At 53.1% G+C, this 13,803-nt stretch overlaps 1 long non-coding RNA gene across 1 annotated transcript; it reads left to right on the top strand.

Annotated features, from left to right (window-relative positions):
* The first annotated feature begins 13,055 nt into the window (after positions 1 to 13,055).
* LOC123094972 (uncharacterized) lies at positions 13,056 to 13,533 on the top strand. The gene is made up of 2 exons (XR_006446060.1): positions 13,056 to 13,168; positions 13,244 to 13,533. It is a non-coding gene; the product is annotated as an uncharacterized lncRNA (long non-coding RNA).
* The last annotated feature ends 270 nt before the right edge of the window (positions 13,534 to 13,803 follow it).

The following is a 13,803-nucleotide window of genomic DNA, read 5'->3' as shown; positions in this document are numbered from 1 at the left end:
TGGATTGAAGTCATCAAGCGCTCCGTCTGTATTGAAGGTGCCCGTCGGGCCCTTGCCCATGCTAAAGTGCACTGGGGGAAGATGGACGCCGAGAAGCTTGTGACGGACCCGCCACCGCTGGGCAAGGAGTATCGCAAGCCCGAGATGTATTATGAGGGCGTCCTGAAGGGTGCCCGCATTATAGCGGGTGAATGCTCCAAAGATGTAATTTTTGAGTAGACTCGCATCTGTTATCCTGTGCGCTGAAAACTTTGTTCATATGCGCTAAGCAACGCTTGTTAATTTAAAATATTACCTTCTGTGCGGCCGTTTATTAAATCTGAGAGATGCAAGTCGTCGGCTTCTGCCCCCATGCCACGAGTGCTGGGGTGTTCGGGATAAACCTGAGCGCTCTTGTTCCCATTCTTGGGTCCATCTAGGGAGGCGCTCAGCACAACGAACAAGGCCATCGGGCTTATAGTGCTTTATCACTCTCACTTAGCCATAGAATTCTATAATTTTAAATTTCGGCGAAGCCCCTAGTATTCGGAAGACCGAGTTCGGGGCGCTATCCACGCCTGGGCCGGATAAATCCGGCTCCTCGCTCGAAGCGGCATAAGTCTTTAAGGACTCGAAAAACCTCACGAACAGCGACCGGTCTCTCGCATTATCATGACGGTCAGTTTTAGCTTTCTCTACTGAGGTGTTAACCCAGCTCAACTGGGGCACAATCGCAGTAGTTCTCCCAGCGCTACCTTAGCCAACATTGCGGAACATAAGGTACCAAAACATGGGAGCCGGGCAAACCCAACTATTGACCCAAGACATGATTCGGAGCCGATGCATATAGTGCTATAAGTTTGGGGTGCCGCACTCATGAGAGTGTTCGGTCTTCTCACACCGTGTTATGGGGTGCTGAAGCCCCTGGTGTATTGGCCGTACCAGAGTGTACGGTTGCAAAATGTCATGACTGAACATATTTGTATAAAAATAGATGAATACAATAATAGATAAGAGCTATATATTGTTTATTAAAGGGGACTGCTATGAAAGCAGAACGATACAAATAGTGCGGTAAGCAAGGGGTGGGATTATTTGACATATCCCCCTCCAGGGGCAGGCTGTCAGAGCTTTAAGTAAAACAGATATTTAGCTCGTTATAGAGACCACCTGGACATTTGACGTGGCTTGTGCTCTCCTTGGCTGTTGCATCGTGTGTTTGGTGAGTGTATTGCCGGACAGGCCTTTCGGATAGTTGGGTCCTGAAATAAATAAAAAAGGAAACGGCAGAATAGGGAGCCCTTAGTGCGGTTAAGCCACATTCTGGGAGTGCCGTAGTTGTGCCCCTCCCCTTATGCCCATGGTATTTCCAGAGCGTAGTTATGTACGTGGTACCGCTATCGCCATCTGGCAAGGGCTAGGGTTGGGGCCGCACTGCTATGCTTGCTCGGAGCGTGCCAGCCGGTTTTTTTGTAGGTTACTTCGGGCGCGCTTGACGTTGTCCGGACGCTTAACACCCGGGTTGGGGAATTGCCTTGATAGGCTACTTTGAACTTCCGCCGCCAGGGCCGCCGTGTGCTCCTCCCTTCGGAGGGAGCGTTCACTATTTCCATTTACCGTAATGACTTCACGAGGGCCTGGCATCTTGAGCTTGAGATATGCGTAGTGCGGCACCACATTGAATTTCACGAATGCGGTTCATCCGAGCAGGGCATGATAGCCACTGCGGAATGGGACTATGTCGAAGATTAACTCTTCGCTTCGGAAATTATTCGGGGATCCGAAGACCACTTCGAGTGTAAGCGAGCCTGTACAGCTGGCTTCTACACCTGGTATGACTCCTTTAAAGGTTGTCTTTGTGGGTTTAATCCTTGAGGGATCTATACCCATTTTCCGCACTGTATCCTGATAAAGCAGGTTCAGGCTGCTGCCGCCGTCCATGAGGACTCTAGTGAGGTGAAATCCATCAATGATTGGGTCTAGGACCAATGCGGCGAATCCGTCATGACAGATGCTAGTGGGGTGGTCCCTTCGATCAAAAGTGATCGGGCAGGAGGACCATGGGTTGAACTTCGGGGCGACCAGCTCCAACGCATAGACGTCCTTGAGAGCATGCTTCCGCTCCCTTTTGGGGATATGGGTTGCGTATATCATGTTCACTGTCCGCACTTGCGGGGGGAAACCCTTCTGTCCTCTGTTGTTTGGCGGCCGGGGCCCCTCCTCGTCATTGCTATGCAGCCCCTTGTCTCTGATTTCGGCACTTAACTTGCCTGCCTGCTTGAACACCCAACAATCCATGTTGGTGTGGTTGGCTGGTTGTTCGGGGGTGCCGTGTATCTGGCACGAGCGATCGAGTATCCGGTCTAAACTGGATGGGCCCCGGGGGTTTCTTTTGAATGGCTTCTTCCGCTGACCGGGTTTAGAGCCTCTGAATCCGGCATTAACTGCCGTATCCTCAGTGTTGTCGCTGTTAATGCGGGGCTTGTGCTTGTTGCGACGTGACCTGCCATTGTTGTCCTTGGTATCCGAATTGCCAGGGCTCTTGGTTATGTTATTGCTACGAGCTAGCCAGCTGTCTTCTCCCGCGCAAAAGCGGGTCATGAGTGTTGTGAGGGCTGCCATAGATTTTGTCTTTTCCTGTCCTAGGTGCCGGGCAAGCCATTCATCTTGGATGTTGTGCCTGAAGGCTGCAAGGGCCTCGGTGTCCGGACAGTCGACTATTTGATTTTTCTTTGTTAGGAACCGTGTCCAGAATTGTCTGGCCGATTCCTCTGGCTGCTGGATTATGTGGCTAAGGTCATTGGCGTCTGGTGGTCGCACATAAGTGCCCTAGAAGTTGTCAAGGAACGCGGATTCCAGGTCCTCCCAGCAACTAATTGACTCTGCTGGCAGGCTGTTAAGCCAATGCCGAGCTGGTTCTTTAAGCTTGAGCGGGAGGTATTTGATGGCGTGTAGATCATCACCACGGGCCATGTGGATATGAAGGAGATAATCCTCTATCCATACCGCGGGATCTGTTGTGCCATCGTATGATTCGATGTTTACGGGTTTAAAACCCTTGGGGATTTGATGATCCATTACTTCGTCTGTGAAGCATAGTGGGTGTGCGGCGCCTCTGTACTGGGCTATATCGCGACGCAGCTCGGATGAGCTTTGTCTTTTGTGTTCAGCCTGGTCGTATTTATCATATCCGGCGTGACGATTATCGTCACATGACATGGGGCGCCCACGCGATCCGTAGATCGATCTTGTTTGCCTTGCCTTATTATCCAGTATGTCTCGCGGGTCTGTGGCGTCTCCCCGCGCTCTGGTATTTTTTGAGCGGTGCTGGGGTGCGGCTTGGGTCGAGGGCCGGAAGGCCTCTCTGTCGCGGCCACGGGGTGGCCGATCGGGCGCATCGTACGCTGGTGATGTAGGTTTAGTTGCTTCCTCCTCAAGTTGGGGTAGCAGCCTGCGCTTTGGGTAGCTCTTGGAGGGGCATTTGAGTTTATACTCTTCGGCTGCCAGGACTTCGGTCCATCTGTAGGCTAGCAAGTCTTGGTCAGCTCAAAGCTGTTGCTGTTTTTTCTTCAGGCTGCTTGCCGTGGCCATAAGCCTGCGTTTGAAACGCTCTTGTTCGACGGGATCTTCTGGCACGACGAATTCATCGTCGTCGAGGCTTGCCTCGTCTTCGGAGGGAGGCATATAATTGTCGTCCTCGACCTCCCTGTCCGCAGCTTTCTCATGCGGGCTGGCTCCTTCGTTCTCCTGCGCTGAATCCTGTTGGAGGGGGTTGTCTTCGGCACTGTCCGGCGTGTTGTTATCTCTGGTGCTGGACTCGCCGTTTTTGTTTTGGCGGGATTTAGAGCGGCGCCGCTGACGTCGGTGCTTGGGTTGCTTCTTGGAGGGGTCGTCCTCCGCTTTTTCATCGCCATCCCCTGCTTTGGGGGTGTCCACCATGTATATGTCATATGACGAGGTGGCTTTCCAGTGCCCTATAGGTGCTGGTTCTTGGTCGTCTCCTTCATCGGCGTCCATACCGTCAATGTCTTCGGAGTCGAAGTCGAGCATGTCGGTTAAATCGTCGACAGTGGCTACGAAGTGGGTGGTGGGTGGGTTTTGAATTTCTTCGTCGTCCGCATCCCAACCATGCTGACCATAGTCCGGCCAGGGCTCTCCTGAAAAAGAGAGAGACTTTAGTGAATTCAGGATATCGCCAAAGGGCGAGTGCTGAAAGAGCTCCCCGGCGGTGAACTCCATGATCGGAGCCCAATCGGGTTCGATCGGAAGGGGTGCGGGAGATTCAGAGTTCGGAATGGAGTCCGGCACCCTGGCGTCATAGGCCTCGCAAAGGACTAGGCTGGTGTTCGGCTCTATCACCGTAGAGATTGCGGCTCCTGGGGCGGCGTCCAACCGTCCGTCCCCAATTGGCGTAGTCGGCTCCGAGCTAATGGTCGGAGCGGGCGCCTGAGTGATGCTCTGGGCGTTGTCCGGCGGCAGAGCTAAATCATGCCCCTCGTGACAGTGCGGCGTGCTCGGCCGCGGCTCGAATCCGTCGAAGATCAAGTCCCCGCAGATGTCGGCCATGTAGTTCAAACTTCCAAACCTGACCTAATGGCCAGGGGCATAGCTTTCGATCTGCTCCAGATGGCCAAGTGAATTGGCCCGCAGTGCGAAGCCGCCGAATACGAAGATCTGTCCGGGGAGAAAAGTCTCAACCTGGACCGTGTCATGGTTGATGATCGAAGAAGCCATCGGGCCTAAAGGTGACAACAAGTCCGGCCGGGCCGAACATAACCGGCCAGACTTAGTCACACTGCATAGCGACATAGCCCGGCACAGAGGTGCCGCACACCCCCTCTGCTTCACTGATGAAGTAATGGATCACGAGTTCCCAGAAGGGTTTAAACCTGTAAACATCGAATCATAGATGGCACCACAGACCCCGCAGTGTGGATCGAAGACTTCCTTCTCCACATTCACATGGCCCGCGGTGATGACCTACACGCCATCAAGTATCTTCCCCTTAAGCTCAAAGGACCGGCCCGACACTGGCTGAATAGCCTGCTAGCAAACTCCATTAGCAGTTGGGAAAACCTGGAGGACGCGTTCCTCGCAACTTCCAAGGCACTAACGTGCGACCACCGGATGCTGATGACTTGAGTCACATTACCCAACAGCCCGGAGAGTCAGTCAGGAAATTCTGGACTCGGTTCCTAACTAAAAAGAACCAAATTGTTGACTGTCCGGACGCCGAAGCCTTGGCGGCCTTTAAGCATAATATCCGCGATGAGTGGCTCGCCCGACACCTCGGCCAAGAAAAACCGAAGTCCATGGCGGCCCTCACGACACTCATGACCCGTTTTTGCATGGGCGAGGACAGTTGGCTGGCTTGCAGTAGCACCACGCCAAGAAACTCCGGCACTTCCGACGTTCGCGATAGTAACGGCAAGCCACGGTGCAACAGACATAAGCGTCGGAACAATGGCGACCACACCGAAGACACGGCAGTCAACGCAGGATTCAGTGGCTCAAAATCCGGTCAGCGGAAAAAGGCGTTCAAAAGAAACAATCCGGGATCGTCCAGTCTGGACCGCATACTCGACCGCTCGTGCCAAATTCATGGCACCCCTAATAAGCCAGCCAACCACACTAACAGAGATTGCTGGGTGTTCAAACATGCCGGCAAGATAAATGCTGAAAACAAGGACAAGGGGCTGCACAACGATGACGAGGAGCCCCGACATCCGAACACCGGGGGACAGTAGAAATTTCCTTCCCAGGTGAAAATGGTAAACATAATCTATGCCAACCACATTCCCAAACGGGAACGAAAGCGTGCACTAAGGGACGTCTATGCGATGGAGCCAGTCGCCCCAAAATTCAACCCATGGTCATTCTGTCCGATTACCTTTGATTGTAGGGACCATCCTACCAATATCCGTCACGGTGGTTCAGCCGCATTGGTCCTTGACCCAATCATTGACGGATTCCACCTCACACGAGTCCTTATGGACGGTGACAGTAGCCTGAACCTGCTCTATCAGGACACAGTGTGCAAAATGGGCATCGATCCTTCAAGGATCAGACCCACCAAAACCACCTTCAAAGGTGTAATTCCAGGGGTAGAGGCCTGTTGTACGGGCTCCATAACACTGGAAGTGGTCTTCGGATCCCTGGATAACTTCCTAAGCGAGGAGTTAATCTTTGATATCGTCCCTTTCCGTAGTGGCTATCATGCACTGCTTGTACGAACCGCATTCGCTCGATTCAATGCGGTACCACACTATGCATACCTCAAGCTCAAGATGCCAGGACCTCATGGGGTTACAACAGTCAATGGAAACATAGACCGCTCTCTCCGTACAGAAGAGCATACTGTGGCCCTCGCGGCATAAGTACAAAGCAGCCTTCTCCGGCAGACCGCCGATTCGGCGACAACAACCCCGAACATCGTCAAGCGAATCCGGAGTACTCTGCAACATGTTCGCCAGGCACGCCAAGAGCGCAACTAGCAGCCCGACCTCCGCGCTAGCCCCATTCAGGCAGCATTTGTGCCGCGCGTACACAACTACACACTCAAAATACCATGGGCATAGGCGGAGGCACAACGGTGATGCGGTCCACAGTGCGGTTCAACCGCCACAAGACCCGCATACTTTAATAACCTTCTTTCTCTTTCAGGACCCTACTTTCGGGCAGCCTCTTCAGAGAACCGGATCACCAGACTTATCACAGGAGGGAAAACCAAGGAGGCAAAAGGCTTTGCACACAAAGAGAATACCCAGGTGGTCTCTGTCAATGATCGTTATACCTGTTTTACATACCCGCACGCGGCCTGCCCTTGGATAGGACATGTCAAATAGTTCTATTTGTTTCTGCTTAACGCATTAATTGTACACATACGCTTGGACGTATTATTTAAATAACAACAGGAAATAATATACAACATCAGCTTATTATTACTATCTACACATTTTCCCTAAAAATGTTTATTTAATATTGCATCCATACACTTTGGTACGTTCAGTTTGCCAGGGGCTTCTTATGGTGCCCCATAATACGGCAAGATAAGTCCGAACACTTTCGACAGTGCGGCACCCCGAACTTATAGCATTATATGCATCACCTCCGAATCATGTCTTGGGTCAATAGTTGGGTTTGCTCGGCTCCCTTGTTTTGGTACCTTCCGTTATATCAGCTAAGGTAGCGCAGGGAGAAGTACTACAATTGTGTCCCGGTTCTTCCGGACGAGCACCTCAGTAGATAAAGCCGAAAACTAACTGTCATGATGCGGCGAGAGCTGGTCGCTGTTCGAGAGGTCTTAAATCCTTAAAGATTTTTTCCGCTTCAGGCGAGGAATCGGCCTTGTCCGATTTAGGTGTGTATAGCGCCCCAATTCGGCCTTCCGAATTCTAGGGGCTTCGCCGAAATTTAAAATTGTAGAATTCTATGGCTAAGTGAGAGTTATAAAGCCGCATAGTCTGATTGCCTTGTTCGCTGCGCTAAACACCTCCTTAAAGGACCAAAAATTTGGATAAAGAGTGGTTGGGTTTTCCACGAACACCCCAGTACTAGTTATGTGGGGGCGGAAGCCGACGACTGGCCTACTTTCAGAATTTATAAACAGCCGGACAAAAGGTAATATTTTAAATCAACAAAGCGCCATATAGCGTAAACAAACTTGTTTTCATATTACAAAGACGACATGAGTACATTCATTCAAAGATTATGTCCTTGGTACATTCATCGGCCACGAGGCGAGCGCCTTTCATAACGCCATCATAATATTTCTCGGGGTAGTGATGCGCCTTGCCCTTCGGCGGACCATCCTTCACCAGCTTCTCTGCATCCAGCTTGGCCCAATGCATCTTCGCACGGGCAAAGGCCCGGCGGGCACCCTCAATACAAACGGATTGCTTGATAACTTCAAGCCGCGGACATGCATCTACCATCCGCTTTATAAGGCTGAAATAGCTGTCGGGCAAGGGCTCACCAGGCCATATCCGGACTTTGAGGTCCTTCATGGCCAGTTCGGCCGCCCTGTGGAGTTCGACCAATTGCTTCAGTTGGTCACTCAGAGGCATTGGGTGTTCGGCTCCAGTATACTGGGACCAGAACAGCTTCTTTGTCGAGCTCCCCTCTTTGGCACGGTAGAACTCCGTGGCATCTGATATGCCGCGTGGCAGATCTGCGAATGCCCCTGGAGAACTCCGAATTTGGGTAAGTAAAAGAAATGTCTCCTCCACATGCTTACTTTGCATAATGAATGCCTTACCCGCCGCTATCTTCTTGGCTGCCTGGATTTCCTGGAGGGCCTTTTGGGCTTCGGCCTTGGCGTCTGTCGCGCTCTGGAGGGCCTTGGCAAGCTCAGACTCTTGCGTCTTGAAGTCATGCTCCAAGGACTCGAACTTCTTGCCGAACTCCTGGAGCTCTTGCTGTACCTCGCCCACCCTAGCATCCTGCTTTTCACGCTCAATACGCTCCATGGCCACCTTGTCTTCGGCCTCGGATAGCGCTTTCTTCAGGGCCACCACTTCGGTCATGGCCCCTATTAAAAAATCATGACGCTTTTTGTTAGCATCACCAATTTTTTCTCCTATATATGACACATGGACAGGGTATCACTTACCTTTGTTCTCTTCGAGCTGCCTCTTCGTGAGGCTGAGCTCCTCTTCGGCCTGCTTCAGGTCCGTTCGAGTCCGCCGACCTCCGCTGTGCGAGAAGCAGCGACAAGCAGCATCGTTTGCTTATTCACATAGACACATAATGTTAGACTCCTGCGGTTTAGAGTTGACCCTCCGTTTGGTTTTTCTTTCCGAACACCAAACAGAGTATCAGGGGCTACTGTCTATTGGGTGATAATTTCTTACACTTTTGATTACTTACCTCAAAGCCTGTTAGTAGGCTGGTGCAGGCTTCGGTCAATCCACTTTTGGCGGACCGAACCTTTTGAATCACCATACTCATAAGAGTACGGTGCTCTTCATCAATGGAAGCGCCGCGAAGCGCTTCCAGCAGACTATCTGACGCCTCCGGCGCGACGGAGGTCATCGGCACAGTCGGCTCGCCCTCCTTAGAGAGGGGCTGCCTACCCGAATCTGGAACCTTTGGAGGTTCCGGTGCAGTGTCCGGCTGGGAGCCCAACTTGCTGCGGCTCTAGTCAGCATAACCTATGGGATCTTACCCCCCATGTGCCCGGCATCTGGAATTTTGCCTTGGGGCATCTCCAGAAGTGCCGCCCCCTGTTCTGGTATCCTTTGGGATAACACCTCAGTGTCATCCACGGGCCGAGGGGAGGTGGCCGTCGGGAGGGAATTCATCTCCGACTCGCTCAGAGACCCATCCGAAGAGGACACCTTGAGATGGGACCCGGCTGGACTGCATACATATGCGCGGCATTATAACAAACTATGAAGTTAAGTCGCACGAAAAGTATTACAGAGTGCGGATACTTACGATCTCGCCAAGGGCTTGCCCCTGGGCAGCCACTCCTCGCTGTAGGCGGCTGTGGTGGAATGATCCGGAAGGGACACCTTTCCCTTCTTCGGCGTCCTAGCCTCCCCCTGTGGGGAAGCTTTTCTTTTCTTCTCCTCCCCAATACGGGGAGGGGGAATTTTTTCATGTTTCCCCCCGTCTCCGCGGGAGGAATCTACCTCGCCGTCCTCGAACAACAAGTCTGTTACAGCCTTGCGTCGGAGACCCTTCCTAGTCTCCGCGGCTGCCTTCTTAGACCCTTTGGCCTCCCCGGATGGGGCGGCCTTCTTCTTCTTCTCCTCCCCTTCGTGGGAGGAGTGCGCCTCATCGTCCTTGGACGAGGCGTCCGGTGTAGTCTTGCACCGGAGACCCTTCCTGGTCCCCGTGGCCTTCTTTTCGGCCTTCTACTCTGGCGCCTTGTAAGGCGCCGGAACTAGCATCTCCATCAGGAGCGCGGTTACTGGATCTTCCCGTAGCGGAGCCGGACAGTCGATCCGCTCCGCCGTCACCACGTAATCCTGATTCGATAAACATGGTGACTTTAAATCCTCCCACGAATATGCTGGGAAAGGTACATCTAGTGATGACCAGAGAACATACCGGATTGGCGAGCCGTGTGGCGCTGAGTCCGCGGTCCTCAGATGTGGGAGGGGGTACTTCGGTGGCCTTGAACAACACCTTCCAGATGTCCTTATGCGTCATGCCGAAAAGACCTCACAGCGTCTGGTGTTTGGCTGAATCGAACTCTCACAGATTGAATGCCCGTCTTTGGCATGGAAGGATCCGGCGGGAGAGCATAACCTGGACCACGTTGACAAGTTTGATCTTCTTGTCCATCATGTTTTTGAATGCAGTTCTGAAGTCCGGTCAGCTCTGTAGGTTCTTCCCAGGCCAGGCCCTTCTTTTCCCAGGAGGTGAGCCGCATGGGGATTCTGGATCGGAATTCAGGGGCCGCCGCCCAGTTGGCGTCGCGCGGCTCGGTGATGTAGAACCACCCCGATTGCCACCCTTTCATGATCTCCACAAAGGACCCGTCAAGCCAGGTAACGTTGGGCATCCTGCCCACCATGGTGCCTCCGCACTCCACTTGCTGGCCGCTCACGATCTTCGGCTTCACGCAGAAGATTCGTAGCCACAGGCCGAAGTGGGGCTTGACACGGAGGAAGGCCTCGCACATGACTATAAACTCCGAGATGTTGAGGACGAAATTTGGGGCTAGATCATGGATGTCTAGCCCATAGTAAAACATGAGCCCGCGGACAAATGGGTGAAGTGGAAATCCTAGTCCGCAGACGAAATGAGAGAGCAACACTACTCTTTCCCGAGACTTTGGAGTGGGGGTGATCTATCCCTCCGCCGGAAGCCTATGCGCGATGTTTGCGGCCAGGTATCCAGCCGCCCGAAGCTTGGTAATGTCCTCCTCCGTGACGGAGGAGGCCATCCACTTGCCTCCCGCTCCGAACATGCTGAATGGTCCTACAGAGAAGGTGAGAACTTGGGCGCTGGGGCTCGAGAGTGCGAGAATGGATGAGAAAAAGAGGAAGAAGGCGTGGGTAAAAATGGGAGATCCTTATCCCTTTATAGAGGTGGCGAAAACTGTGTGCCTCCCCGCTTGCCTGATGAAATTGCTTATTTTCCAAGCGCCACGTTGGATGGCACGGTTGGGTTACCCGTACCCGTATTAATGAGGATCCCGTGATAAGGGGACATGATCTCTACTTCGACAAGACGTGCCGAGGAAACCGCCTCGCAATATGTGCGGTGGCTGGTTGTGGGAAAACGGTTTGAATAATGACTCGGCCATGGTGTGATGTCACGTTATCTAAAGTTGTCAGCAGATTATACTTATGGAATATTGTTCTCTCTACGGTGGTATGTGAAAATCGTCTTGCAGAGCCGGACACGATTTTAGTGTTCGAGATTTACTTTGGAGTATTTGGAGATGGAACCCGCCTTGCAATGCCAAAGACAATCTGCGCGCCGCACTCATCGTCATTGAAGCCTGGTTCAGGGGCTACTGAGGGAGTCCTGGATTAGGGGGTATCCGGACAGCCGGACTATATGCTTTGGCCGGACTGTTGGACTATGAAGATACAAGTCTCAAGACTTCGTCCCGTGTCCGGATGGGACTCTCCTTTGCATGGAAGGCAAGCTTGGAGATTCGGATGATAGATCTCCTTCTTTTTAACCGACTCTGTGTAACCCTAGCCTCCTTCGATGTCTATATAAACTGGAGGGTTTAGTCCGTAGGACAAGAACAATCATAATCATAGGCTAGCTCCTAGGGTTTAGCCTCTACGATCTCGTGGTAGATCAACTCTTGTAATACTCATATCATCAAGATCAATCAAGCAGGAAGTAGGGTATTACCTCCATTGAGAGGGCCCGAACCTGGGTAAACATCGTGTCCCCTGCCTCCTATTACCATTAGCCTTAGACGCACAGTTCGGGACCTCCTACCCGAGATCCGCCGGTTTTGACACCGACAGTGGTCGATGTGGAAGTGAGCGGCGATGGCACTCCTCATCTCCTCAGGGCTGACCCACGGACAGTTGCCGCCTAGCTAGAGAACGCCGCGAGGCTGGCTAGACCAGCGGCCTGTGCGTCCATGTCCGGGGTGGAGATGACCACGTCGTGGTGCTCCTCCGGGTGAAGAGAAGGATCTCTGATGCGCGGCTTCCTGTCTTGGCTTGTGGAAGTGTAGCTAGAGCTTGACGCAGAGTAGCTTGGGGAGGTTGGTGCAAGGCTGTAGCCGGAGGAGCTTGGGCTGGTCACAGGCGAGCTTGACGCTGAGCTGTAGCCGAAGGAGCTTGATGTGGAGGCAGAGCGAGGACTGAAGCAGGAGCGCGCCTGGTGCCCACACCGCCGATAGCGAAGGCACCTGAGAGGGTTGCGGCAGCTGGCCTTACAATGCCCTTTGTCTAAGCATCGATGGCAAACTCTATGTTTCAACTTGACGAAGCCTGCGCCTGGGGAGTAAAAGGGAGCAGATGGCCTTCTTCTGGAATGCTGGTGGTTGGGCGCAGGGCTTCTCCTCCACCAGAATAGCGGGCGCATCAGCTGCCAAGCCTCATCAATGCTGCCCACCTCTTCAATGCTTGGCGCGGAGGCCGCGCCCGGCGCATGCAGTGTAGGGCTCGATGCGGGAAGCCCATTGAAGGAGCGATTTGCCGCTGATTTGATGCAGGGCCGGTGAGCGCCATGAATGGGCTCGGGCGGAGTGGCCTCCAGCAGGGTCGCATTGAAGGCGAACTTGACTCTGCGCTTCCCCGAATCTAGCGCAGCAGGATCCGCAACCAGCTGTGAATATGGGACGGCGGGGTAGACGGACGTAGCAGGGCCAAGAAGCGGCTGAGCCAGATCTGGCCTCCTCTGCGCCAGCTGCGGGAAGAGGGCAAGGACCACCGTGTCCTGCCCGTACTTGGCCTGAGCGAATCCGGGCGGGAAGGACGGTGTTGGAGGAGAGCGCGGTGCAACCGGAGGGTTCACATCGGCGGCGCTTCGGGTGGCTACGAGCGCCGGGGCGGCGCGTCGCAGGAGCGTGGGGGCGGCATAGCAGTTGGTTCCATTACATGGAATACGTACCTCCACCCATCGCTTTAAAGCTTATCTGTTGGTCTCTAGCGCGCTCGCTTCATCTCCCCTTTCTCATCCCCGTGTTGTTGCTCGTCGCCGCCAGATCTCGTCTCGTCCCATCGCGCCCCGTTCCAGTGGAGCTCCACCGCCAGATCATGTCCCCTTCCCTTCCCCTCCACTCTGTCTCTAATTTCCTTATCTCGTTCTAATTCTATCGAGTGCATGCATGCAGGCCGATGTGAAGCCAAGTCGTTGGTGCCCCGTTCCAGTTCTAGACTCCAGTCTAGACCCCAGATCTGGAGCGCCGCCGCCGGATCCTGCCACGGACGTGTCAACCGACCGCCGCAGGAACCATCCTCGCCGACTCCCGACCAAAACCGGGCCAGCATTTTCTGTCTATTGTTTTTTGAGGAGGCTGGTTGATATTATGGATAATCTACAATTGTATATAAATTGATGAGAATCGGTTGAAGGGATTGAGGTGGGACAAAAAATCAAACATAATCAACGCATGACCAGACAGAGTTTGCGTGCATGCGCGTACGGGCAAAATTTCCATTGTTTCTGTCATAGGACGTGACCGCAGGTTGATTACTACAAAACGCAGTTTTTTTTGTAAAAAGCTAAACGATTTTTCTCACACATCCACTTAAAAACATACGGCAGGTTAAATCATCGAGAAACGCAAAGGGTCTTTTTGCAAAAGATGCACGACGATGAATGGACAGAAGCACTACATGCTTTACATATATACTAGCAAATATGCCCGTGCGTTGCAACGGGAGAAAAGCT

The sequence above is a fragment of the Triticum aestivum genome, chromosome 4B (assembly GCF_018294505.1).
Source record: "Triticum aestivum cultivar Chinese Spring chromosome 4B, IWGSC CS RefSeq v2.1, whole genome shotgun sequence".
Taxonomy (NCBI): domain Eukaryota; kingdom Viridiplantae; phylum Streptophyta; class Magnoliopsida; order Poales; family Poaceae; genus Triticum; species Triticum aestivum.
The sequence above is the reverse complement of the archived record's forward strand: the minus strand, read 5'-3'. Positions and strand labels throughout refer to the sequence as shown.